This window comes from Hylobates moloch, unplaced genomic scaffold, assembly GCF_009828535.3.
Source record: "Hylobates moloch isolate HMO894 unplaced genomic scaffold, HMol_V3 SCAFFOLD_1, whole genome shotgun sequence".
Taxonomy (NCBI): Eukaryota; Metazoa; Chordata; class Mammalia; order Primates; family Hylobatidae; genus Hylobates; species Hylobates moloch.
The window spans coordinates 219,515,558-219,539,851 of NW_026652276.1; the positions used below are offsets into that span (position 1 = coordinate 219,515,558).

The 24,294-nt window shown below is 39.5% G+C and overlaps 1 protein-coding gene and 1 non-coding gene across 5 annotated transcripts in view; one reads left to right on the top strand and one right to left on the bottom strand.

Moving 5' to 3' along the window:
• TRIM24 (tripartite motif containing 24) overlaps positions 1 to 24,294 on the top strand; it is a 127,053-nt gene that overhangs the window by 3,186 nt on the left and 99,573 nt on the right. The gene's annotated exons all lie outside the window — the stretch shown is intronic.
• On the bottom strand, positions 19,708 to 19,811 carry LOC116809973 (small nucleolar RNA U13). The gene has a single exon (XR_004370127.1). It is a non-coding gene; the product is annotated as a small nucleolar RNA U13 (small nucleolar RNA).

Genomic DNA, 24,294 nt, shown 5'->3' on the forward strand with positions numbered 1-24,294 from the left:
CTGGCTAATTTTTAGTAAAGACGGAGTTTTGTCGTGTTGGCCAGGCTGGTCTCGAACTCCTGACCTCAGTTGATCCACCTGCCTCGGCCTCCGTAAGTGCTGGGATTACAGGCGTGAGCCACCCCGTCCGGCCTCTTCCATTTATTTATTTATTTATTTATTTTTTGAGACAGAGTCTCGCTCTGTCGCCCCGGCTGGAGTGCAGTGGCGCAATCTCGGCTCACTGCAAGCTCCGCCTCCCGGGTTCACGCCATTCTCCTGCCTCAGCCTCTCCGAGTAGCTGGGACTACAGGCGCCCGCCACCACACCCGGCTATTTTTTTGTGTTTTTAGTAGAGACGGGGTTTCACCGTGGTCTCGATCTCCTGACCTCGTGATCCGCCCGCCTCGGCATCCCAAAGTGCTGGGATTACAAGCGTGAGCCACCGCGCCCGGCCTTCCATTTATATTTTAAATGGTTAAGCAGGCTAGTAGCCAATGAAGATCTGAATTGTGCATGATTATAGAATTATGACATATTGTTTGCCTGGCCATGACATATGGACTTGAATTAATGAGAACATGGGTCGTAAAGTTATCCTCAATTCTGAGACAAGTTTGGGATTCCATACTTCTCAAAATGTTCTGTGTAATTACAATCTGAATTTTTTTATCTTTATGCTGTATTGTAAGCAAGAGTTCAAAGAAAGCATTTAAATTGGAAGATGTTTTTGTTTTTATATTAAGAAAAAGGTTTTAACAAATTATACTTAAAAATACACCTCTAAAAAGGATTAAAGTTATCTTTAATAAATTAAAAATGCTATCCTGAGTCTTAGTGACTTGGGTATTTTATCCCTTTATCTCTCCTTGCATACTTATTTTAATACTAGCTGAAGCAAAAATTTAGACATTTCTTTTTTTTTTTTTTTTGAGGCGGAGTCTCACTCTGTCGCCCAGGCTGGAGTGCAGTGGCGAGATCTCGGCTCACTGCAAGCTCCGCCTCCCGGGTTCACGCCATTCTCCTGCCTCAGCCTCCCGAGTAGCTGGGACTACAGGCACCCGCCATCACGCCTGGCAAATTTTTAAATACTTTTTAGTAGAGACGGGGTTTCACGGTGTTAGCCAGGATGGTCTCGATCTCCTGACCTCGTGATCTGCCCGCCTCAGCCTCCCAAAGTGCTGGGATTACAGGCGTGAGCCACCGCACCTGGCCAAATTTAGACATTTCTTAACTAAATAACGGGTTCGTTTGATCAAACCAGTTCTTCATTTTCCTAATGAATTTGTGAGTACAGGCATCACAAGTCAAGTAATATCTATTACACAAAGGTTAAGTAGGTAGTTGGGATGGAGAACTATGTGAGCCTTGGGGTAAAATGATAGGAAATGATGGGGAGTACAAGCAGGGGGGCAGACTCTTCTTAGCTATAGCAGTTTGTCCTGTGAGTACAGGGCAAGTATTGAAGGATCTTTTGTTTATTTAATGCAAATTCTGAATCTGGATTTTTGAACAAAATTTTTCTAGTATTAGATATTGTCAAGTAATTAAAAATGTGTGAGTATTTATACACATAAATATATATATACACACACACAATTCATCTATGGGCCCATGCTATAGGCCAAACAGTAGGTTTGTTGAGGCCAAATATGTTGTATTTCATACACTTTTTAGATTTCAAAAACTGGAGATTTTCAAACTTTAACACCACTGAAATCATCTAAAAAAAATTTAGATTTTTAGGCCCCTCCCTCCTGAAAGTCCTATTCTACCTAATCTGGCATAGTTGCAGAATGCTAGAGTGTAATACAGTTATGCTCTAGAATTGTTTCTTCAACGCAAGCATTATTCTAAAACTTTCAGATCTAGTTTCCTGTTCTATAAAATACTTTTTCATGCTCTCTTTGTCATCCTAAATGAATTTCATGGGAAAAAAAATCCTTCCTAACACATTTTTCTTACAAAAGTAAACATAATGTTTGAACTGTTTAAAAGGAGAAATAAAATGAAGCAAATAATAGCGGAAAAGTATAATTTATAAATGCTCAGATACAATTACACTGGCCACCAAGCCCCCCTTGAGAACATTTGTTTTAAAACTTCGGTTTAACTGTCCTTTTTTCTCAGGCTACATGTTGGAAGGAATGAGGGTGAATGACCACAAGCTAAAATTGGATGACTCCTTCAGTCTTGACTGTCATTTTCTTAGTATGCAGTTATATATATCTAGGAAAGAGGCAAAATTTTAGGAAATGGATTTTCTTTTACGTACGTTAAGAAAACAAACTGATCTTAGAGAAATGTTATGACATTAGTATTTTGTGTTGTTAACGTACTGTTCAGCTAATGAGTAGCAAACTGAGAGTTTGAGACGATTTTTTCCTCCATACCTAAAAGACAATATTGAAGACCTATTTTTAACAAATACTGAGAACATACTTTTGAAAGGTATCACATTATTTGTCTAGAGAGGGTAAAATAGAAGACTAAATCCCTTCTCCAAGATTTATTTATTAACTGGCAGTATACAAGATATGTAACTATTCTGGGACTGATTTCTTGGCAAAAAGTATAAATCATCTCATGAGTGCAAGCTTTAATGGCAAAGGATTAATATTTAAGAATGATCTGTGTTACTTGTCAGTCCTATACATATAAAAATATACATATTTTTATTCACCTGTTAGTAGGTATCAGTATTTTTTAATTTGGGGCTATTATGAATAAAACTTAAAGGTATTTGTAGAAAAGTCTTGGTGTGGATACACTGTCATTTCCCTGAGTAAATAACTTAGAATTGGAATTTCTTGTTTTTATAATAAATGTATGTTTACACTGCTTGTACTACTTTATAGACCCTCCAGCAGTTCTCTCCAGAGTTTGTTCACACTCTCCCCAATTTTGGGTATTGTCTTTAAAAGTTTTTTTTTTTTTTTTTTTTTTTTTTTTTTTTTTTTTGAGACGGAGTCTCACTCTGTCGCCCAGGCTGGAGTGCAGTGGTGCCATCTCGGCTCACTGCAACCTCCACCTCCCGGGTTCAAGCGATTCTCCTGTCTCAGCCTCCCAAGTAACTGGGATTACACTACACCTGGCTAATTTTTTTGTATTTTTACTAGAGACAGGGTTTCACCATGTTGGCCGGGCTGGTCTTGAACTCTTGACCTCAGGTGATCCACCCACCTCAGCCTCTCAAAGTGCTGGGATTACAGGCATGAGCCACTGTGCCCAGCCTGTCAGTCTTTTAAATTTTAACCATTCTAGTAGGTGAGAAAAACTATCTCATGGTTTTGGTTTTCATTTTTCTGATGAATAACGATGAGCATCTTTTCTTGTGCTTAGTAGTCATTCTTTTTTGGTGAGATTTTGGTTTGTCTTGCAAATTTCAAAAATTAGGTTGCTTTTTTTTTTGGAGACAGCATCTCACTGTGTTGCCCATACTGGAGTGCAGTGGCACCATCTCAGCCCACTGCAACCTCCGCCATGTTACTCAGGCTGGTCTCTCAACTCCTGAGCTCAAGTGATCAACCATCTCGTCTCCCAAAGTGCTGGGATTATGGATGTGAGCCACCACGCCTGGCTGGGAGTTTGCCTTTTTATTGAAAAGTAAAATTCTTTATATATATTCTGTATCTAGGTCCTTTGTCAGATACATATATTGCAGGTATTGACTCTGGCTTGCATGTTCATTTTCTTGGTGTCTTTTGAAGAGCTAAAGGTTTAAATTTTGATTGTCTGGTTTATCAATTTATTTTATGGTTAGTGACTTTTGTGTCTTAACAATTTTTTGCCTACTTTAAGTTTGCTAAGATTTTCTCCACTTTTTAACCCAGCATTTTTATAGTTTTAGCTTTAAAATATAAACCTGTAATCCATTTTGTGAGTTATTTTTTGTGTGAGGTTGAGGTTCATTTTTATTTTTAAACTGTATGCTAAAACACCATTTATTAAAGAGAGTACTTTTTCATTATATTATTTTGGCATTTTTATACAAAAATCAACCATCTGTGTGTGGTCTGTTCTTTATTGATTTGTCCATTCAGCGAATACATAATGTTTTTTGATTATGTACTCTTCTCAGCAAATTTTGAAATTTGACAATTTGTTCTTTTTCAAAATTGATTCTTTGAAGTCATTTGCATTTCTTTGTACATTTTAGAATCAGCCTTTCAGTTTCTACACAAAAGTCTGTCATGATTTTGATTGGAATTACATTGAATCTAGATATCAAATTGGGTAAGGGGGAAATGTGTTTTGTTGTTGTTTTTGTTTTTTTTTTGAGATGAGTCTTGCTCTGTTACCAGGCTGGAGTGCAGTAATGTGATCTCTGCTCACTGCAACCTCTGCCTCCCAGGTTCAAGTGATTCTCCTGCCTCAGCCTCCTGAGTAGCTGGAACTATAGGTGTGCGCCACTATGCCCAGTTAATTTTTGTATTTTTTAGTAGAGACGGGGTTTCACCATGTTGGCCAGGATGGTCTCATCTCTTGACCTTGTGATCTGCCCGCCTTGGCCTCCCAAAGTGCTGGTATTGACAGACGTGAGCCACCGCACCCGGCTATCATGTTCTTAACAATATTGATTCTTCCAATCTGTGAATATGTTTTATCTCTTAAATTCTCAGTACGGTTTTGTGGTTTTCATTGTAGCATTCTTGTACAATTTTTGTTTACATAGTATAAATATTAAACATTTTATAATGTTAAATGATACCGTACATGATATTTTAAAAATTTTCATTTCAAACTGTTGGTAGTATATTGAAATATGATTATTGGTTGCATCCCATTATCTTGCTAAATTCGATTGTTAAATATCTTTTTTTTTTTGTTTCAAGGACTCCTTAGGATTTTCTATGTAGTCTACAGGGAGATAGCTTTACTTCTTTCTATTCTTAATAATTTATATCTTCTTATTGCACCAGCAAGGACTGCAATACAATATTGACTACAAGTTGAATTTTAGTATTAAATGAGAGAAGATTTCCTTGCCTTATTCCTTATCTTAGGAGGAAAACACTCAATTGTTCACCATTAATATGTTGGCTGTTTTCTATAGATGCCTATTATCAAAATGAAGAAGTTCCCTTCTAGTTTTAATATGATGAGAATTTTTATTATGAATGGATGATGAATTTTGCCATGTACTTTTCCTGTGTCTATTGAAATGGTCATGCAATTTGTCTCCTTTTTTTGTTAATGTATGAATTACATTGGTTTTTAGATGTTAAATCAATCTTGCATTCTTGAGATATACCTCACTTGGTTTGCTGCAGGTATTTTGAAGCTTTGATGAATTGCCTGCCCTTTTTTAAGGTGAAATGTTCTTTGTTTCCTATAATGCTTTGTTGTGGTCTACTTTGCCTGATACTAATGCCATTTTTTAAAATCTATTTGTTTGAATGGTATATTTTTCCCATGCTTTTACTTCTAGCTTTTTAAAGTATCTCTTGTAGATAGCATATAGTTGTCTTACTTTTTTATCCCAGCTTTTAATTTTTACTTTTGTTTAATCCATTTATATTTTATGTAATTGTTGGTATGGCAAGGTTTAAGACTGACATCTTTTTATTTGTTTTCTCTTTGTTCCTGCTTGGCCTCCAGTATCTTTGCTTCTCTCTCAATCCCTTAGCAGCTGCTCTCTGGTAAACTTCCCATGGACTTGCTCTGCACATGCGTAGTAGCCTTCAGCCAAGGACTTGGCAAAATCCTTGCATAGACTACTGGCACCCTTTCTCTGTTAAGCTCCCTTCTCCCAAGTGCTTTGCCCTATATATTCCATCTGGTTCACAATCCCCGAATCTCTCTGGCTCCTTTGCTATTTTCTGCATTGGCTGTAGCTCCATGAACCATGATCACAAAATAGTCCTTAGTTAGAGAATCAAGATTTAGGGGGCTTATTCACCTGAGCTTCTCTTTCCTCATGGACCACAGTACTGCATTGCCTTTTGTCCATTATCTGAAAAGTTGCCTCAGGTATCTGTCCTGGTAATATACACTAATTAATGACAGGAAAGCTTGTTTCAGTACTAGTTACTCTATCCTGGTGGAAAGTTGATGTCAGAAGAATGCTTTTTAATTTCATTGTACCTTTTTAAATATACGCAAATGTGGGTAATTTGTAAACTTTCATTTTTAGGTCTCTAGATTTCTCTTTTTAATTTTTCTTCAAGAAGTTAAACTATCATCTAGATGCACAAGTTTTTCAAATTTCTTTCTGCAATGTAACCTTGACCCCTTTCTCAATTTTTTTTTTTGAGACAGCGTCTCGTGCAGCGGCCATCTTGGCTCACTGCAACCTCCACCTCCTGGTTCAAACAATTGTCCTGCCTCAGCCTCCCAGGTAGCTGGGATTATAGGCACACACCACTACACCTTGCTAATTTTTTTGTATTTTTAGTACAAACGGGGTTTTACCCTGTTAGCCTTGAACTGCTGACCTCAGGTAATCCACCCACCTCAGCCTCCCAGAGTGCTGGGATTACAGATGTGAGCTGCCAAGCCCTTTCTTAATTTCACTCCCGCATTTTGAATACACACTTAGACCAGTAGTCTCCAAAATGGCATGACTGAATGCCATTATATTTTATTCTATAATGTAGTGTAGCACACCACATATGCAATAAAATATCCATTCAGGTGAGGGAAGACATTAGAACTTCTTTTCAGAAATTGAGCTTTAAAGTACTTGATATATAGTTTGTCACAGTCACATGAATAAGCATGTCAAATGACTACATTTCACATATGCTGTATGGAGTATCCTGAGAGAAGGGATTAAGGCTGCCTCAAGCCCAAATGGTATTTGTGTGAGTTAGAAAAAAGACTCTTCTTGACATATATAGGACCAAAGGATGTGTGCCTTAGGAAGTGGAATGTGGACCCCCATTTGCCTGTAAGTCTACATTTCCCCTCCAGTCAGGCAGTTCCTTGTACTGTATAACCTATCTAACTGTACACAGCTGCCCTAGAGGTAATGGGATTTCGATACTGCGGACTCTCTTGTTTCTTTTTACCTCCTACAAGTTATAATTTTTTTTTTTTTTTTTTTTTTTTTTGAGATGGAGTCTCTCTCTATCGCCAGGCTGCAGTGCAGTGGTGTGATCTTGGCTAACTGCAACCTCTGCCTACCCGGTTGAAGCGATTCTCCTGCCTCAGCCTCCCAAGTAGCTGGGAGCATAGGCGTGTGCCACCACGCCCAGCTAGTTTTTGTGTTTTTAGTAGAGACAGGGTTTCACTATGTTGGTCAGGATGGTCTCAATCTCTTGATCTCGTGATCTGCCCACCAGATCGTGATCCTCGCGAAGTGCTGGGATTACAGATGTGAGCCATCGCGCCCAGCCTTTGTAACATAATTTTATATGTACTTGTGTAAGTAGGTTTATGGGTTTTAATATCTGTTTTTAACTAAACGTCTGTCAAATATAGAAGATTATGGTAGGCCATTACCAGGCCTCTGGCATAAAACCCTTAATCACATTTCCTAGGGAAGTCCCATATGGAGGCTGCTCACAAAAGCCCCTCAATTTCAGCAGTTTGGGAAGTTCCTAAGTTGTAGGATATAGGGCACATGTATAATAACCATAAAAAGTGATCCCTTGTTTCAATTAACAACAGAGACAGTTGCATTTAAGTCTGTAACTTCACCAGTGTTGTATAGATGGATGTATACCTGTCATTCTTGGGACCTGAGTATGCAATTAGCTGACAAGGGGATTAGCTGGCAAGGAGATCCCTGTCCTATAGAAAGCTGTAGCTGTTATTGTCTCATTTTGTGTTTCATGTTATCAGTGTGTGGAGTTGATGGAGCTTTAATTTTTCACCAGCTTTAAATTATTTGAATCTTAGAAGTCTTATTTTCAGTTATGATAAAGATAGTACTTCTTTGCAGGTACAATAACATTGAAGTGGCAGAGCTAGCACTTTATAGGCTCTTATCAGTTTTATTGGGAGGTTAACAACTGATTATCTAACCAGATCTAACAAGAAGTGGGCCTAAAAGTTCAAAATTAACAAGATTACTCTTTGAAATTGACTGACATCCTCCATTACAAATGATGGACCATGCATTAAGTGTATACTGCATCTGAAAGCATTAGTTGACAATAGTGTGAAGCTATCTTGATTAGCAAAACATTTAAAAATATTTCATCTTGATTTTATTCCTTATATTTTTTATGCTAGTATGATTTATTATGTATAGGATGTACTAGCACTATAGTATATGTACAGTACATGTTCAAGTATTTGTGTCTAAAATAAACATAACTATTATCTGAATTGCCTCAATATTTTTGCTTTCCATCTAGTCTTTCAAAACCTTTTTCAGATGCCATATCCCCTTTGACATTATGAAACCACCTTATTTCTCAAAGGACTTTCTTCCAATTTTTTTTCTAATATAAATAATCTATAGGTTCTCATCTCATAATAAATTTATTTATTTTTATTTTATTTATTTATTTATTTATTTTGAGACAGAGTCTCACTCTGTCGTCCAGGCTAGAGTGCAGTGGTGCAGTCTTGGCTCACCGCAACCTCTGTCTCCTGGGTTCAAGTGATTCTCATGCCTCAGCCTCCCTAACAGCTGGGATTACAGGTGCGCACCACCACACTTGGCTAATTTTTGTATTTTTAGTAGAGATGGGGTTTTGCCATGTTGGCCAGGTTGGTCTCAAACTCCTCACCTCAGGTGATCCGCCTGCCTCAGCCTCTCAAAGTGCTGGGATTACAGGCATGAGCCACCACGCCCGGCCTAGTATAATACATTTAAAAGAAAAATGTCTTCTATAGGAATTAGGAATCCTGACTACCAGAAGATCTTTATTTTATTTTGATTATAGGTGAAGAGTCTCCCTTGTATTTCTTACCAAAGGCAGCAGTGTTTCACAGGGTCATGCTCCTTCTGCAAGGTCAAGTAACAGAAGACCAAAAAAAGAAAAAAACCAACCATGGAAAAGCATATAGGTGGAGAGATAGATAGTGAAAGCCAGATTGGGGTAGGTTAAACAATGAGAGGGAGAGGAAGAGACATAGTTGGAAAGTTTAGAAAACTCTGAAGTGGGGAGGAATGGGATAAGGTAATACTTAAGGGGAGAAAGAAAATAAGTAGTTGAGGAAGATTTCTTACTTTCTTTTTATACAAATCAGAGAGGCTTAAACACATTTAAATGGACATGGAAAGGGTCCACGAGAACTATTGAATTTGTAAAAAAAAAAAAAAAAAAGATTTGGTGAGGCTTCTGAGAAAGGAGAAAGCCTTTGATCTAAGGCATGGGTAGAGATTGGTGACTTTGGATAGGAGACACACTTTCTCTTGTGAACAGGAGAGAAGGTAAGAATAGGTGTTAAATACAGGTGTGTGTGTCCTCAAAATGGGTGGAGTTTCTGTATTCTGAGCCCCCCACTGATTTTTCCCTTAAATAGAAAGTGAGGTCATCTGCTGAGAATGAGAGGGTAACAGGAGTGGAACAAGGTTGAGAAGGGAGTTTTGAAGTTGACCAATAAAATGTAGTCTTAGTGCAGGTTGTGTTGAGGCTTGTTTGCTGCTAGAGACCATGAATTAACAGCAATACCTGTCTGTCTTCTTATAGTGCTATCTAGTGCCTCTTTGAAGCAGGGTATTTTAGGGCAGTGCTACTCAAGGCATGAGCCGCGAACTGTTAGGGTCTGAAACAAGATAAGGAGCTTGCCACAGAATGTTAACCAGTGTACTGCTTCCTTCATCCAGCTGAACTAAATGTCAGCTGAACTAAATGATCTTGGTTGGTTTGCATTCTGACACAGCAAAAAAAATTTTTTTTTTTTTAATAGAAACGGGGTCTTGCTTTGTTAGGTTGAACTCATAGACTCAAGCAGTCCTCCTGCCTCGGCCTCCCATTCAATCCCTTACGATGGTTAATAATTCCTTATGTTGGCTGGGTGCATTGGCTCACGCCTGTAATCCCAACACTTTGGGAGGCTGAGGCGGGTGGGTTACCTGAGGTCGGGAGTTCGAGACCAGCCTGGCCAACATGGTGAAATCCCATCTCTACTAAAATTACAAAAATTAACCAGGCATGGTGGCATGTGCCTGTAGTCCCAGCTACTCAGGAGACTGAGGCAGGAGAATTGCTCGAACCCAGGAGGCAGAGGCTACAGTTAGCCTAGATCATGCCACTGCACTCCAGCCTGGGTGACAGAACAAGACTGTGTCTCAAAAAAATGATAATAATAATTCATTACGTTAAACTTAATTTCAAATTAATGTGTGGTTTCTCTCTACTTACTGTGCGCAGACTGATGCATCATTTTGGGCAACAGTGATTTGTCTTTTTCAGTGCCTTACATTAAGAAACACATGATTGTCATTCTGTCCCGTTGTTAGTGTTGGCCTTGATCACTTGTTTAAGGTGGTGACTGCCAGATTTCTCCACTCTAAAGCTATCTCCTCCTCTCCTTTTGTAATTAACAAATAACCTTTTAGGAGATACTTTAGAGTCTGTGTGAATATTCTGTTCCGAGAAAACTTAGATTGGCATCCACTGATTCTTGCCTTTATCAGCTATTACTGTGATAGTACAAAATGGTTTTTCTGTCACTGTATGCTTACTAGTTGATAGTCTGCTGTATGGATAACCATTTTCTTTTCCATTTATCTATCATGGGCTTATGAAATATTTTAGTCAGTATGTTATACCCATTCCTTTCTTTACTTCTTTTGACAATCTAATTGCCCTAATTTGGACAATAGAAACCTCTTAAAGTTGACAATCATGGCTCACTACAGCCTTAACCTTCCAGGCCTGAGCCATCCTCCCACCTTAGCCTCCCAAGTAGCTGGCACCACAGGAATCTACCACCATACCTGGCTAATTTTTATTTTTATTGTAGAGACGGGATCTCCCTACCTTGCTCAGTCTGGTCTTGGACTTCTGAGCTCAAGTGATCCTCCCGCCTTGGCCTCCCAAAGTGCTAGGATTACAGGCATGAGCCAAGGCACCCAGTTGAGCACTTTTTTATTTCCTGGCAAAATAAGAATTTCTAGATTTATCTTGTACTTTTTCATTTTTTTTTTTTTTGACAGAGTCTTGCTCTATCACCCAGGCTGGAGTGCAGTGGTGCTATCTCGGCTCACTGCAAACTCTGCCTCCCGGGTTCACGCCATTCTCCTGCCTCAGCCTCCTGAGTAGCTGGGACTACAGGCGCCCGCTACCGCGCCCGGCTAATTTTTTGTATTTTTAAAAGAGACAGGGTTTCACCATGTTAGCCAGGATGGTCTTGATCTCTTGACCTCGTGATCCACCCACCTCAGCCTCCCAAAGTGCTGGGATTACAGGCGTGAGCCACCGTGCCCCGCCTATCTTGTACTTTTTCTATGCCAGCTCTCCAAGGAGCCCCAATTCCTTATTTTTGTGAAATCCAGTTTATCTTTTATGGATTATTCTTTTGTGCCATATTTAAGAAATCTTTGTCTAACACAGGTATTTTATCCTGTTTTCTTCTTGGAAGTCCCATAGTTTTGAGGTTTACATTTAGGTCTATGATCCATTATGAGTTAATATTGGTATGTGGTATGAGATATGGATCCAAGTTCATTTTATATATGGATATGCAGTTTTTCTAGCATTTTTGTTGAGAGGACTGTCCTTTCTCCACTGCGTTGTCATTGTCAAAAATCAGTTGTCTGTGCATGTTTGTGTTTATTTCTGGACTCTCTTCTGTTCCATTGGTCTTTTTGTTTATCTTTACACTAATATCATGCTGTTGAGTCTGTATTAAAGCCAAGAGATCTTATGTCAGGAAAACAATAGGGAAGATGTTCTGCAGTTAATCCTTGTGTCTAACTCTAGAACTAAATTTAATGACAGAGAAAAGGGGTGACAAAGTAGTATGTACTTGTTATGCGCCCTAACAGTGTAGATATAATACAGTTATTCAAGAGTATAAGGGATATCATTTATGTGAATACTTCCTGAGGAAGCTGTTAGAGAATTAAGTTTCAGACAGCCAAGAAATGGTTTAATAGGCTCATTGATTGATTGCTTTATAAAACTTAACCAGGGCATCAAGGGATATTATTACTTTAAATAGATGCTGTGTGTTGTGGTATGGGAATGGTGAGGAGGGAAGAATGGAGCTCATTTCTATGTTGCTTATACTAGGGAATCAAAAGATAGTATCTAACAAAGAGAGGATTTAAGGGTATTATATAAAGATAACCATTAGGACAAAAGCCCAAACCTTTCTAGATAACGAAAGAAGTATTGGCAGGGGGAGGGAGGTGGTGGGAAGGTACCGAAAGGAGAGCAAAAGAAACAAATGCAATGAAATTACATATTCTCACCGTGACAGAATTGAGACCATATGGTGATATTAGTAAATGGCCTTAACTGGCCTATTAAGAGAAAAAATATTTTTGGGTTAACATAGCAAAATCCAACTCTGTGGTTTTGTTTTCTTCTGTTGCTGTTTTGAATCTGACTCTTGCTCTCTCGCCCTAGCTAGAGTGCAGTGGTGCGATCTCACTGCAACCTCCAAGGTTCAGGCAATTCTCCTGCCTCAGCCTCCCGAGCAGCTGGGACTCCAGGAGCGATGCACCATACCCAGCTAATTTTGGTATTCTTGGTAGAGATGACATTTTGCCATGTTGGCCAGGCTGGTCTCGAACACCTGGCCTCAGTGATCCACCCGCCTCAGCATCCCAAAGTGTTGGAATTACAGGCATGAGCTGCTGCGCCTAGCCCAACTCTGTGTTTTATATAAAAGATACATCTGCAAAATTGAAAAACTCAAAGATTAAGAGGTTGGGCAAAGATATGCCAGACAAATATAATAAAAAGGGGTTATTATAGTTATTTTGCACAAGGTAAAACTCAGGCCAGAAATCACTGAAGAGGTAGGACAGATTATAAATAATGCTACAAGCTGCAGTCTGTAATGAAGATACGTTATTGGGTGCATGGATATTCATGACAGCTTTCATTTAAAAAAAAGCTTCAAGAGAGTCATTAAGAGTTAGGAACATATTAATAATAGAAGACCTAAAATCCGTCTCAGTTCAAGATAGATCAACTGGACAAAAACTTCAATAAGGCTATTGAGGACCTAAGTAACACAACTGAAAGGGAGATCTTAGGGTCATCTGTTGCATATAAGAGAATATACATTTTTGTAAACGCACATGGGATGCTCATGAAAGATGATTATTGAGGTACAAAGAAAACTCTTAAAAATTTCTCCCAGGCCGGGAGTTGTGGCTCATGCCTGTAATCCCAGCACTTCGGGAGGCCAAGGTGGGTGGATCATGAGGTCAGGAGTCCGAGACCAGCCTGACCAACATGGTGAAACCCTGTCTCTACTAAAAATACAAAAATTAGCCGGGCATGGTGGTGTGTGCCTGTAATCCCAGTTACTTAGGAGGCTGAGGCAGGAGAATCGTTTGAACCTGGGAGGCGGAGGTTGCAGTGAGCTGAGATCACGCCACTGCACTGCAGCCTGAGCGACAGAGCGAGACTCTGTCTCAAAAAAAAAAAAAGAAATTCCCCCCAAATAGGTACAGCGTTATACTTTGACATCATACTTTTTGGGTGAAACTGAGGAAAGGAAGATAATCCATTATATTGCCAGTGGGAATGCAGAATGCTAAAACTGGAAGGGAATTTGGCAATATCCAGTAAAATGCAAATGCATTTCCTCATTGACCTGGCAATCTCCACTTCTAGGAATGTATCTCAGAGATACAAATGCAAAATAATAAAGTGAGGCTTGCACAGTGTTATTTGTTTGTAGCACTGTTGATAATAATAAAAGATTGATATGACCACCAATAAATGACTGGTGGAATAAACTATGGTATATTACTGTGCCGATGTAAAAAAGGAATGAAAAAGATATGTGTACTGCTGTGGAGTGAATTCCATGATGTACTGTTAAGTAGAAATCAAGGTGCAGAAGAATGGGTATTATATGCTACCCTTTGTGTCTCTCTGTATGTGTGTGTTTCTTAGCTCTATCCACCAAAAGGATCTAAAGCAACAGTATCTCCATGACAATAAGAAAGAGAAAGAGAAAATATGTGCTTATATTTACAAATAAACAATGGAGGCCAGGCATGGTGGTTCATACCTGAGGAGGCTGAGGCAGGAGAACTGCTTGAACCCAGGAGGCAGAGGTTGCAGTGAGCAGAATCGCTTGAATCCAGGAGACAGAGGCAGTGAGCAGAGATCAGGCCACTGCACTCCAGCCTGGGAGACAGAGACTCCATCTCAAAAAAACAAACAACAGAAGAATAAATAACTAAAAATGACTGCTAGCGGGGCAAGAAAAATTTGGGAAGGAATTAGAGAAGAAAATTAGACCTCTGTAAATGTAACTGGTTCACAGTATTGACTTTGGAACTATGTAAATGTTTTATGAAACTAAACAAATATAAGTAACTCTCCCTGCTTCCCCAGCAAACGAAACAAATGAACATTGTTCTGTGTCAACCAAATAGTTTTACCTACATAGTAAAGGATTTTTGAAACTGATTTTTAAATCACAATATTGATTGTGCATTCCTAGTATGCTGTATTGTAAGCACAAAAAACTTTATTCAGTGGTGTGTTTTAGTGGTTATGTTGGTATTTTGAAACTTCAGATTTCATGTGATGTAAAGCAATCAGATACTTGTGGTAATATCATTAGGCATAGAAATTCCCAAGATAATGATGAAGGCAAGCTCCAGGATGGCAGCTTGCAGCAGGCTTGAAAAGGTTTGGAGCTGGAAGAAGGACTTCATATTTCGGAGAAGGATACATTTGAGGGCACAAATGTAAAACTGTTTGATTAGCTGATACATTTGAACATATTGAAAAGGGTTTGCAGTTCTTTTGGAAAGTTTGCTGCTGATTTAGTGATAAATACTTAAAAACTAAGCAGATTTTTAAAATGCAGGCAATTGATAATTTGAGAATAAAATTGCTTGAGAAAGGAAATATTGTACTATGCTCTGCAGCTCAGTTGTGAATATTATTAAATGTTCATAATATATAAACGTTTCATTTATCAGATTTCCAACAAATTGTAAATTTGTTGGAAAACTAATAGAAATAAATGTCAGGAGGATAAGGAGGGAAAGATTTTTGGATGGGAGCTTATCTACATTTTCCACTGTAAGGCTGGACAGGTAATTCTTGTAGTTTATAAATCTTGGAATGTTGTAATTTAAAAAGAAATTGGTTTATGTACTAGTGTAATTAAAGGAAACTGAGAAGAATATTGATTAATACTGTAGGTCAGGGTATGTTATTTTGGTTTGGGCACGGTGATTCATGCCTGTCTGTAATCCCAGCACTCTGGAAGGCTCAGGCAGGAGGATCGCTTGAGGCTAATTCAAGACCAGCCTGAGCAGCATAGCAAAAACCCTGTCTTTTTATTTATTTATTTATTTATTTTTGAGGTAGCGTCTTACTCTGTGGCCCAGGCTAGAGTGCAGTAGTGCAAACACAGCTTACTTCAGCCTTTATCCCCTGGGCTGAAGTGATCCTCCTACTTTAGCCTCTTGAGTAGCTGGGACTACAGGTGCATGCTACCACACCCAGCTAGTTTTTGTTTATTTTAGAACTCAGGGATTCATGAATGGGCAGTATCAGTTGAGTAAGTGGCTCAGTGCTCCACAGAAGGGGCAGGAGAGGGAAACTTTGATAAGGTATTCTTGGCATCAAGACAGTAGAAAGTACCTAGTTAGAGGCTAGTTGGCAGTTTCTGATTCATAAAGTCACTAGAGGCTAGTTGGTGGTTTCTGATTAGTTAAGCTTAAGTTCACTTTGAGTTTGGTTTCTCTTTGCTTAGATAAGAACCCAAGGTTCTGTGGCCATCTCAGCATAGTGGCCTCCTAATTCATTATTTTAATAGGGATTAAAAAGACTAAAAGTTAAGGCTCCATCCTTGACTTTTTTAAAAAAGCTAACCTTCCCTTAACAAATTCTGTCAATTCTCCTTTCTACATCTCAGAAATCGGTTGCCTTCTTTTTATCTTCTTAGTTCAGGCCATCTTTATTTCCTGAGGTCATTTCAGCCGCTTCCTAATTGTGCTTCTTACCTCTGCGGGTGCCTTCTCATTTTTGTTGAAGAGGTCTCCCCACCATGAACTGAAAACTTAGAATGCTTAAGCTTTTCAAAAAGTGTGAGGGAAACACATGTACAATTAACATATTAAGTGAATAATTATATAACCACCACTTAGATCAAGAAACGCACATAGCCAGTAACCCCAAAAGTTCCTTGTCTGCTATATTTTTATCACTCCTTCCCTCTCTCTTAGAAGGTAACCGTTTGTCCAACCTTTTTTTTTCTTTTCTTCTTTTTGACAGGGTCTTGCTCTGTCACCTAGGCCAGAGTGTAGTGGTGCAATCAGAGATCACTGCAATCTTTATCTCCCGGGTTCAAATGATCCTCCAGCCGTAGACTCCTGAGTAGCTGGGCGTGTGCCAGCATGCCTGAATGAGAAGGAGTTTTGCTCTTGTTGCCCAGGCTGGAGTGCAGTGGCGGGATGTTGGCTCACCGCAATCTCTGCCTCCCGGGGTCAAGCAATTCTCCTGCCTCAGCCTCCCGAGTAGCTGGGATTACAGGCATGCGTCACCACGCCTGGCTAATTTTGTATTTTTTAGTAGAGACGGGGGTTGTCCATGTTGATCAAGCTGGTCTCGAACTCCCAATCTCAGGTGATCTGCCTGCCTTGGCCTCCCAAAGTGCTGGGATTACAGGCGTGCCACTGCCCCCGGCATTTATTTAATTTTTTAATTTATTTTTTTTTTTTTTGAGACAGAGTTTTGCTCTTGTTGCCCAGGCTGGAGTGCAATGGTGTGAGCTCAGCTCACTACAACTTCTGCCCCCGGGTTCAAGCGATTCTCCCACCTCAGCCTCCCAAGTAGCTTGGATTACAGACGTGCGCCAACACGTCTGGCTAATTTTTGTATTTTTAGCAGAGACAGGGTTTTGCCATGTTGGCCAGGCTGGTCTCAAACTCCTGACCTCAGGTGATCCACCCGCTTCGGCCAAAGTGCTGGGATTAAAGGTGTAAGCCACCGCGCCCGGGCGATGAATAAGTTTTTAAATTTTTTTTTGTAGTGACGAGGTCTCACTGTTACCCAGGCTGGTCTTGAACTCCTGAGGTCAAGCAGTCCTACCACCTCAGTCTCCCAAAGTGCTGGGAATACTGGCATGAGGCACTGCACTTGGCCTGCCCCACTTTTATGTTAACAATTCCTTCATTTACTTTATGGTAAATGCGGTAACCTAGCTTTGTCTGTTTTGGGACTTTTTGTGAAAGGAATGGTGCTGGTGTATTTTATTTCTTCCTATCTTCATTTAACATTGAAGGGATCATCCATGTTGTTGCATATAGCTATAGTTTATTCATTTTTAATGCTATATAATACTTTGCATAAATATACCACAATTAAATTTTCCATTCTGTTGTTGCTGTGTATTGGAAATGTTGCCTGTTTTTTTGCTCTTTTTAAAGCAGTGAAGCTGTTAACATTCTTGTTAATATATCCTGCTGTTCGTATATGTGAGTCCTGAGGTTTTGGGGTGTGTGTGTGTGTGTGTGTGTGTGTGTGTGTGTGTGTGTGTGTGTGTGTGTGTGTGTGTGTGTTTTAAATACTGTAAGTCAGAATTCCTGATCATAGAGAAGGTGAACGCTGAAGTTAACTTTTACCAACTCTCATATACCCACTAGCAGTTCATGTATGTTCCTGTTGGCTCAGATGTAGATGTTAACTAACATTTGGTATTATCAATCTTTTTATTTTTCGGCAATCTTGTGGGTGTTCCCTGTTAACTTATTGTGATCTGAGAAGCTTTTCCTAAGTACCAGTTAGACTGAGCACTTTTCATATCCATCATTTAGATTTCAGCTATTGTGAAGCACTTGTTTGAGTCTCTCCTATTTTTTCTTTTTGTTGGGTTATTTAAACTTTTTTTTTCCATTTTTTAAAGAGTTATTATTATTATTTTTAAGACAGAGTTTCACTCTTGTTGCTCAGACTGGAGTGCAATGGCGTGATTTCAGCTTGCTGCAACCTCCGACCCCCAGGTTCAAGCGATTCTCCTGCCTCAGCCTCCCGAGTAGTAGGGATTACAGGCATGCGCCACCACACCTGGCCTAATTTTGTATTTTTAGTAGAGACGGGATTTCTCCATGTTGGTCAGGCTGGTCTCAAACTCCCGAGCTCAGGTGATCCACCTGCCTTGGCCTCCCAAGTTATTTTTTTTTATGAGACTTGATCTTGCTATGTTGTCCAGGCTGGTCTCAAACTCCTGGGCTCAAGCAGTCCTTCTGCCTCGGCCTCCCAAATATCTGGGATGACAAGTATGTGCCACCATGTCTGGCTATTTTAATTTTAATAGGAGTTATTTTATATTCTCGCTATCTTCTTCCATTCTGTTTGCCTTTTTTATAGGGTCTTTTATTTTTTGAATTTGAATTTTTGAATTTTATGAATCTCTGTGGTAAGTACTCTCTTTTTTTTTTTTTTTTTTTTTTTTTGAGACGGAGTCTCGCTCTGTTGCCCAGGCTGGAGTGCAGTGGCGCAATCTCGGCTCACTGCAAGCTCCACCTCCCGGGTTCACGCCATTCTCCTGCCTCAGCCTCTCCGAGTAGCTGGGACTACAGGCGCCCGCCACCACGCCCGACTAATTTTTTTGTATTTTTAGTAGAGACGGGGTTTCATCGTGGTCTCGATCTCCTGACCTCGTGATCCACCCGCCTCGGCCTCCCAAAGTGCTGGGATTACAAGCGTGAGCCACCGCGCCCGGCGCTCGTTTTAAGAATCTTTCTGGGCTGGGCACTGTAGCTCACACCTGTAATCCCAGTACTGTGGGTGGATCACTCGAGCCCAGGAGTTTGAGACTGCGTGGGCAACATAGGGAGACCTTGTCTCAACACAAACAAACAAACGAGCCAGGCATGGTGGCATAAGCCTGTGATCTCAACTACTTGAGAAGCTAATGTGGGAAGATTGCTTGGACCCAGGAGGACCCAGGGCTGCAGTGAGCCTTCATCGTACCACAGCACTCCAGCCTGAGTAACAGAGCAAGACCCTGTCTCCAAAAAAAAAAGGAAAAAAGAAAATATTTTAAAAGCTCTATAATTTTTCCTTCACATTTGGGTTTTCGTTTCATCTGCAGTTGATTTATATGTATGGTGAGGTTGCAGTCCAGTTTCACTTTTTACCTGTTATCCAAGCCCCATTAGCAGAAAATAGTACTATTCTTTTCCCAGTGCTCTACACCGCCGTGCTTATAAATTACGTATGCGTGAGTCTGTTTCTTTCTTAGCAATCTGATTTCTCTTTCTCAGGCAGTTTTAATCTGTTGATCTATTTGTTACTATCTGCACCAGGGTCACACTTTTTTTTTCCTTTTAGATAAAAGAGTCTTGCTTTGTTGCCCAATTTGGTCTTGTACTCCTGACCTCAAATTGTCCTCCTGTCTCGGTCTTGGGATTACAGGCATGAACCACTGCTTGGCCCACATTCTCTTTACAGTAGTTTTTGATAGCTGGCAAAGCAAGTCCTTACGTAACCCCTCACCAATACCTGTAATTATTTTTCAGAAGCATCTTCTAATTACTTGTTAGCTATTTGAATTATCACATAAGAATCCACCTATCAGGTTTCACAAAAAACATGATAGGCTATTGGGATTATGAGAAATTGATAATTTGGGGAGAATATTATTATGCTTCTTAATTTTTTTCCATTAAGTCAGATGGGTAGCATGCTAGCATCCTAACAGAGTTTGAAGGAGGCACATTGCACACGTGTGCCTGAAAACCTGATCATCAAGCTTATGAACCACAAAAGGATCTTATGCTTTCTTTAGTGACTCATTAAGTATAATTATTCCCATTGAGATTTTGCATGTTTTCCCTTAAAGTTTTTCTAGGTACTTGATAGGCTACTGTAAATGATATTCCATTTTAACTTTATTCTACCTTTTTGTTCCTCGTAAATGTAAATACAAATGTGTGGGGTTTTTTTTTTTTCCTTTTTTTTATTTTTTGTAGTGATGGTGTCTCACTATGTTGCCCAGGTGGGTCTTGAACTCCTGGACTCAAGTGATCCTCTCACTTTGGCCTCCCAAAATGCTGAGAGCTTTTGGCCACCATGCCTGGCCCAAACTTGTTTTATATCTTAATTTGTTTTTGTTTTTTTGAGCCATGGTCTCACTCTGTCACCCAGGCTGCAGTGCGGTGGCACAGTCAGGGATCACTGCAGCCTCAGCCTCCTGGGCTCAAGTCATCTTCCCACGTCATCCTCTCGAGTAGCTGGGACTACAGGCATGTACCACCATGCTCAGCTAATTTTTGCTCATTTTTGTAGAGGTAGGGGTCTCACTTTGTTGCCCAGGCTGGTGTCAAATCCCTACACTCCTCTGGCCTCAAATCCCTACACTCCTCTGGCCTTGGCCTCCCAAAGTGCTGGGATCCTAGGCATTAGCCACTGTGCCCGGCCCTGAATGTTTAAAAAAATTTTTTTTCAATAACTTTGTTAAATCTTTCTAATTCTAGTAAGTTCTCTGTAGCTTTGTTTGGCTTCTCTTGTATCTAATCATATCATCTGTGAATAATGACAATGTTTATTATTTCTAATCTTTATGCCTTTTCTTTTTCTTGCTTTATCATGCTGCCTAAACTCTCCATTGTTGAATAAAAGTCAAGCCAGTGGATATCTATCTTGTTCCTGATCTCAGAAAGGAAGCTTCAACATTACACCATTAAATAGGAAGTTTACTGTAGGATTTTATATAGATCTTTTATAAGCATATAGATATTCCCATTGGTGAGGGAGGGATTCCTGCCCTAGGATTATGAGGTTGGCCCAATACATAACATCTGACACTGGACAGATGAAATTGACAACAGTTTATTAGTCACATAGACTTCTATAGCCCTGGGGAGGACGCTACATTGCCAGGCAGGGCCACATGATGGTTGCACTTGGGACGGAGTAAACAAACAGGGACTGTGGGAGGTAGCCTTTTTATGTAGTATCATGAAAATGGGGTGCCCCAGGTTCCTACAGGAGGATGAGATTGGCTTGTTTGAATAATTATATAGGCTGGCAAGAAACTGAAACTCAGTATTTAAGCATAAGCAGAAATTGTGCCTGGTCGCTTTGATAAAGAGTATTTGGTTAAGGGACCCTATCTGTGGAAGTAGAGTGGGGAGGAGAACTTGTGGTTAGGCTGTTCAAAGTCCTCCCAGTTTTACCAGAATCAAGGCAGTACATAATATTGAACCTCAATTCTAGGCCATATACCTCCCCATTTATTTCCTACTATTCACAGAGGCATGTGTGTCTGTGAGTGTGTCTTTTTGATCATAAATAGATTTTTTTTTTTGAGACGGAGTTCCGCTCTTGTTGCCCAGGCTGGAGTGCAATGGCGCAATCTTGTTTCACCACAACCTCTGCCTCCTGGGTTCAAGTTATTCTCCTGCCTCAACCTCCCAAGTAGCTGGGATTACAAGCATGCGCCACCACGCCTGGCTAATTTTGTATTTTTAGTAGAGATGGGGTTTCCCCATGTTGGTCAGACTGGTCTGGAACTCCTGCCCTCAGGCGATCCACCCACCTAGGCCTCCCAAAGTATTGGGATTATAGATAGGCATGAGCCACCACTCCTGGCCTTAGATTTTTTTTTTTTTAATATACTTTTTCTTATGTATCTAGTGAAAGCATAATTTTTTCTTTAATCTGTTAGGTGGTGAGTTCTAAGAATTGATTTTCTAATAGTAAAATAAACTTACTTTCCTAGGCAGAAGTCTACTTAGTGATGGTGTATTATTATTTTCACATGCTATAGGATTTGGTTTGCTAATACTTTGTTTATTGCTTTTATATTTATGAATTACCTTGGCCTGTGGTTTTTCTTTGTAATACTGCCCTTATGAGTTTTCTTGCAGAGTTAGGCGAACTTCATAAAATGAATTACAGAGTGCTACTTATTTAATTTCCCTGAAGGAATTTGTGTAAGATTGGAATTAAAGTATTTCTTGAATATATGGTAGCAGTCAGGGACTGGGCCTTTCTTTGTGGGAAGATTTTAACTCTGGATTCAGTTTTCTTAAAGGTTTATCTATAGGACTCTTCTACTTGAGATACTATGGTAGACAGTTTCTTTTTTTCTAGGAATTTGTACATTTTATGTAAATTTTCAATGTTATTGATATAGGTAGTTGATAATAACCTCTTGGTAATTGTTTCTCTGTATCATCTAAAGTTATGAATTTTCTTTTTCATTCCCGGTGATTTTGTAGGCCTTCCCTATTTCTTTCTCTTTCCTCAATATGGATTTTCAATTTTATTGGTTTCTTTGAAAAAATACATTAATAGTTCTATTTCATTTTATTAATTTCCTTTTATTTTCTTTGGGAATATTTTACTATGCCTTGTCAATGTTTCGAGTACTTTTTTTTACAGTAGTAAAATATACATAACATAAAATTTACTACTTTAATCATATTCAAGTATATAATTCTGTGGCATTAAGTACATTCATAGTGTTCTGTAACTTTCACTACTATTTCCAGAACTTTTTCATCATCCTGAGAAGAACTTTTTTTTTTTTTAATTATACTTTAAGTTCTAGGGTACATGTGCACAACGTGCAGGTTTGTTGCATATATATACATGTGCCATGTTGGTTTGCTGCACCCATTAACTCATCATTTACATTAGGTATTTCTCTTAATGCTATGCCTCCCCCATCCCATCACCCCACAACAGGCCGCATTGTGTGATGTTCCCCTTCCTGTGTCCAAGTGTTCTCATTGTTCAATTCCCACCTATGAGTGAGAACATGCGGTGTTTGGTTTTCTGTTTGCTCAGAATGATGGTTTCCAGCTTCATCCATGTCCCTACAAAGGACATGAACTCATCCTTTTTTATGGCTGCATAGTATTCCATGGTGTATATGTGCCACATTTTCTTAATCCGGTCGATCACTGTTGGACATTTGGGTTGGTTCCAAGTCTTTGCTATTGTGAATAATGCCGCAATAAACATACATGTGCATGTCTTTATAGTAGCATGATTTATAATCCTTTGGGTATATACCCAGTAACGGGATCACTGGGTCAAATGGTATTTCTAGTTCTAGATCCTTGAGGAATCGCCACACTATCTTCCACAATGGTTGAACCAGTTTACACTCCCACCAGCAGTGTAAAAGTGTTCCTATTTCTCCACATCCTCTCCAGCACGTGTTGTTTCCTGACTTTTTAATGATCGCCATTCTAACTGGTGTGAGATGGTATCTCATTGTGGTTTTGATTTGCATTTCTTTGATGACCAGTGATGATGAGCATTTTTCATGTGTCTGTTGGCTGCATAAATGTTTTCTTTTGAAAAGTGTCTGTTCATATTCTTTGCCCACTTTTTGATGGGGTTGTTTGATTTTTTTCTTGTAAATTTACGTTCTTTGTAGATTCTGGATATTAGCCCATTGTCAGATAGGTAAATTGCGAAAATTTTCTCCCATTCTGTAGGTTGCCTGTTCACTCTGATGGCAGTTTCTTTTGCTGTGCAGAAGCTTTTTAGTTTAATTAGATCCCATTTGTCTATTTTGGCTTTTGTTGCCATTGTTTTTGGTGTTTCAGTCATGAAGTCCTTGCCCATGCCTATGCCCTGAATGGTATTGCCTAGGTTTTCTTCTAGGGTTTTTATGGTTTTGGGTCTAACATTTAAGTCTTTAATCCATTTTGAATTAATTTTTGTATAAGGTGTAAGAAAGGGATCCAGTTTCAGATTTCTACATCTGGCTAGCCAGTTTTCCCAGCACCATTTATTGAATAGGGAATCCTTTCCCCATTTCTTGTTTTTGTCAGGTTTGTCAAAGATCAGATGGTTATAGATGTCTGATGTTATTTCTGAGGCCTGTATTCCGTTCCACTGGTCTGTATCTTTGTTTTGGTACCAGTACCATGCTGTTTTGGTTACTGTAGCCTTGTAGTGTACTTTGAAGTCAGGTAGCGTGATGCCTCCAGCTTTGTTCTTTTGGCTTAGGATTCTCTTGGCAGTGCGGGCTCTTTTATGGTTCCATATGAACTTTAAAGTAGTTTTTTTCCAGTTCTGTGAAGACAGTCATTGGTAACTTGATGGGAATGGCACTGAATCTATAAATTACCTTGGGCAGTATGGCCATTTTCACGATACTGATTCTTCCTATCCATAAGCATGGAATGTTCTTCCATTTGTTTGTGTCCTCTTTTATTTCATTGAGCAGTGGTTTGTAGTTCTCCTTGAAGAGGTCCTTCACGTCTCTTGTAAGTTTGGTTCCTTGGTATTT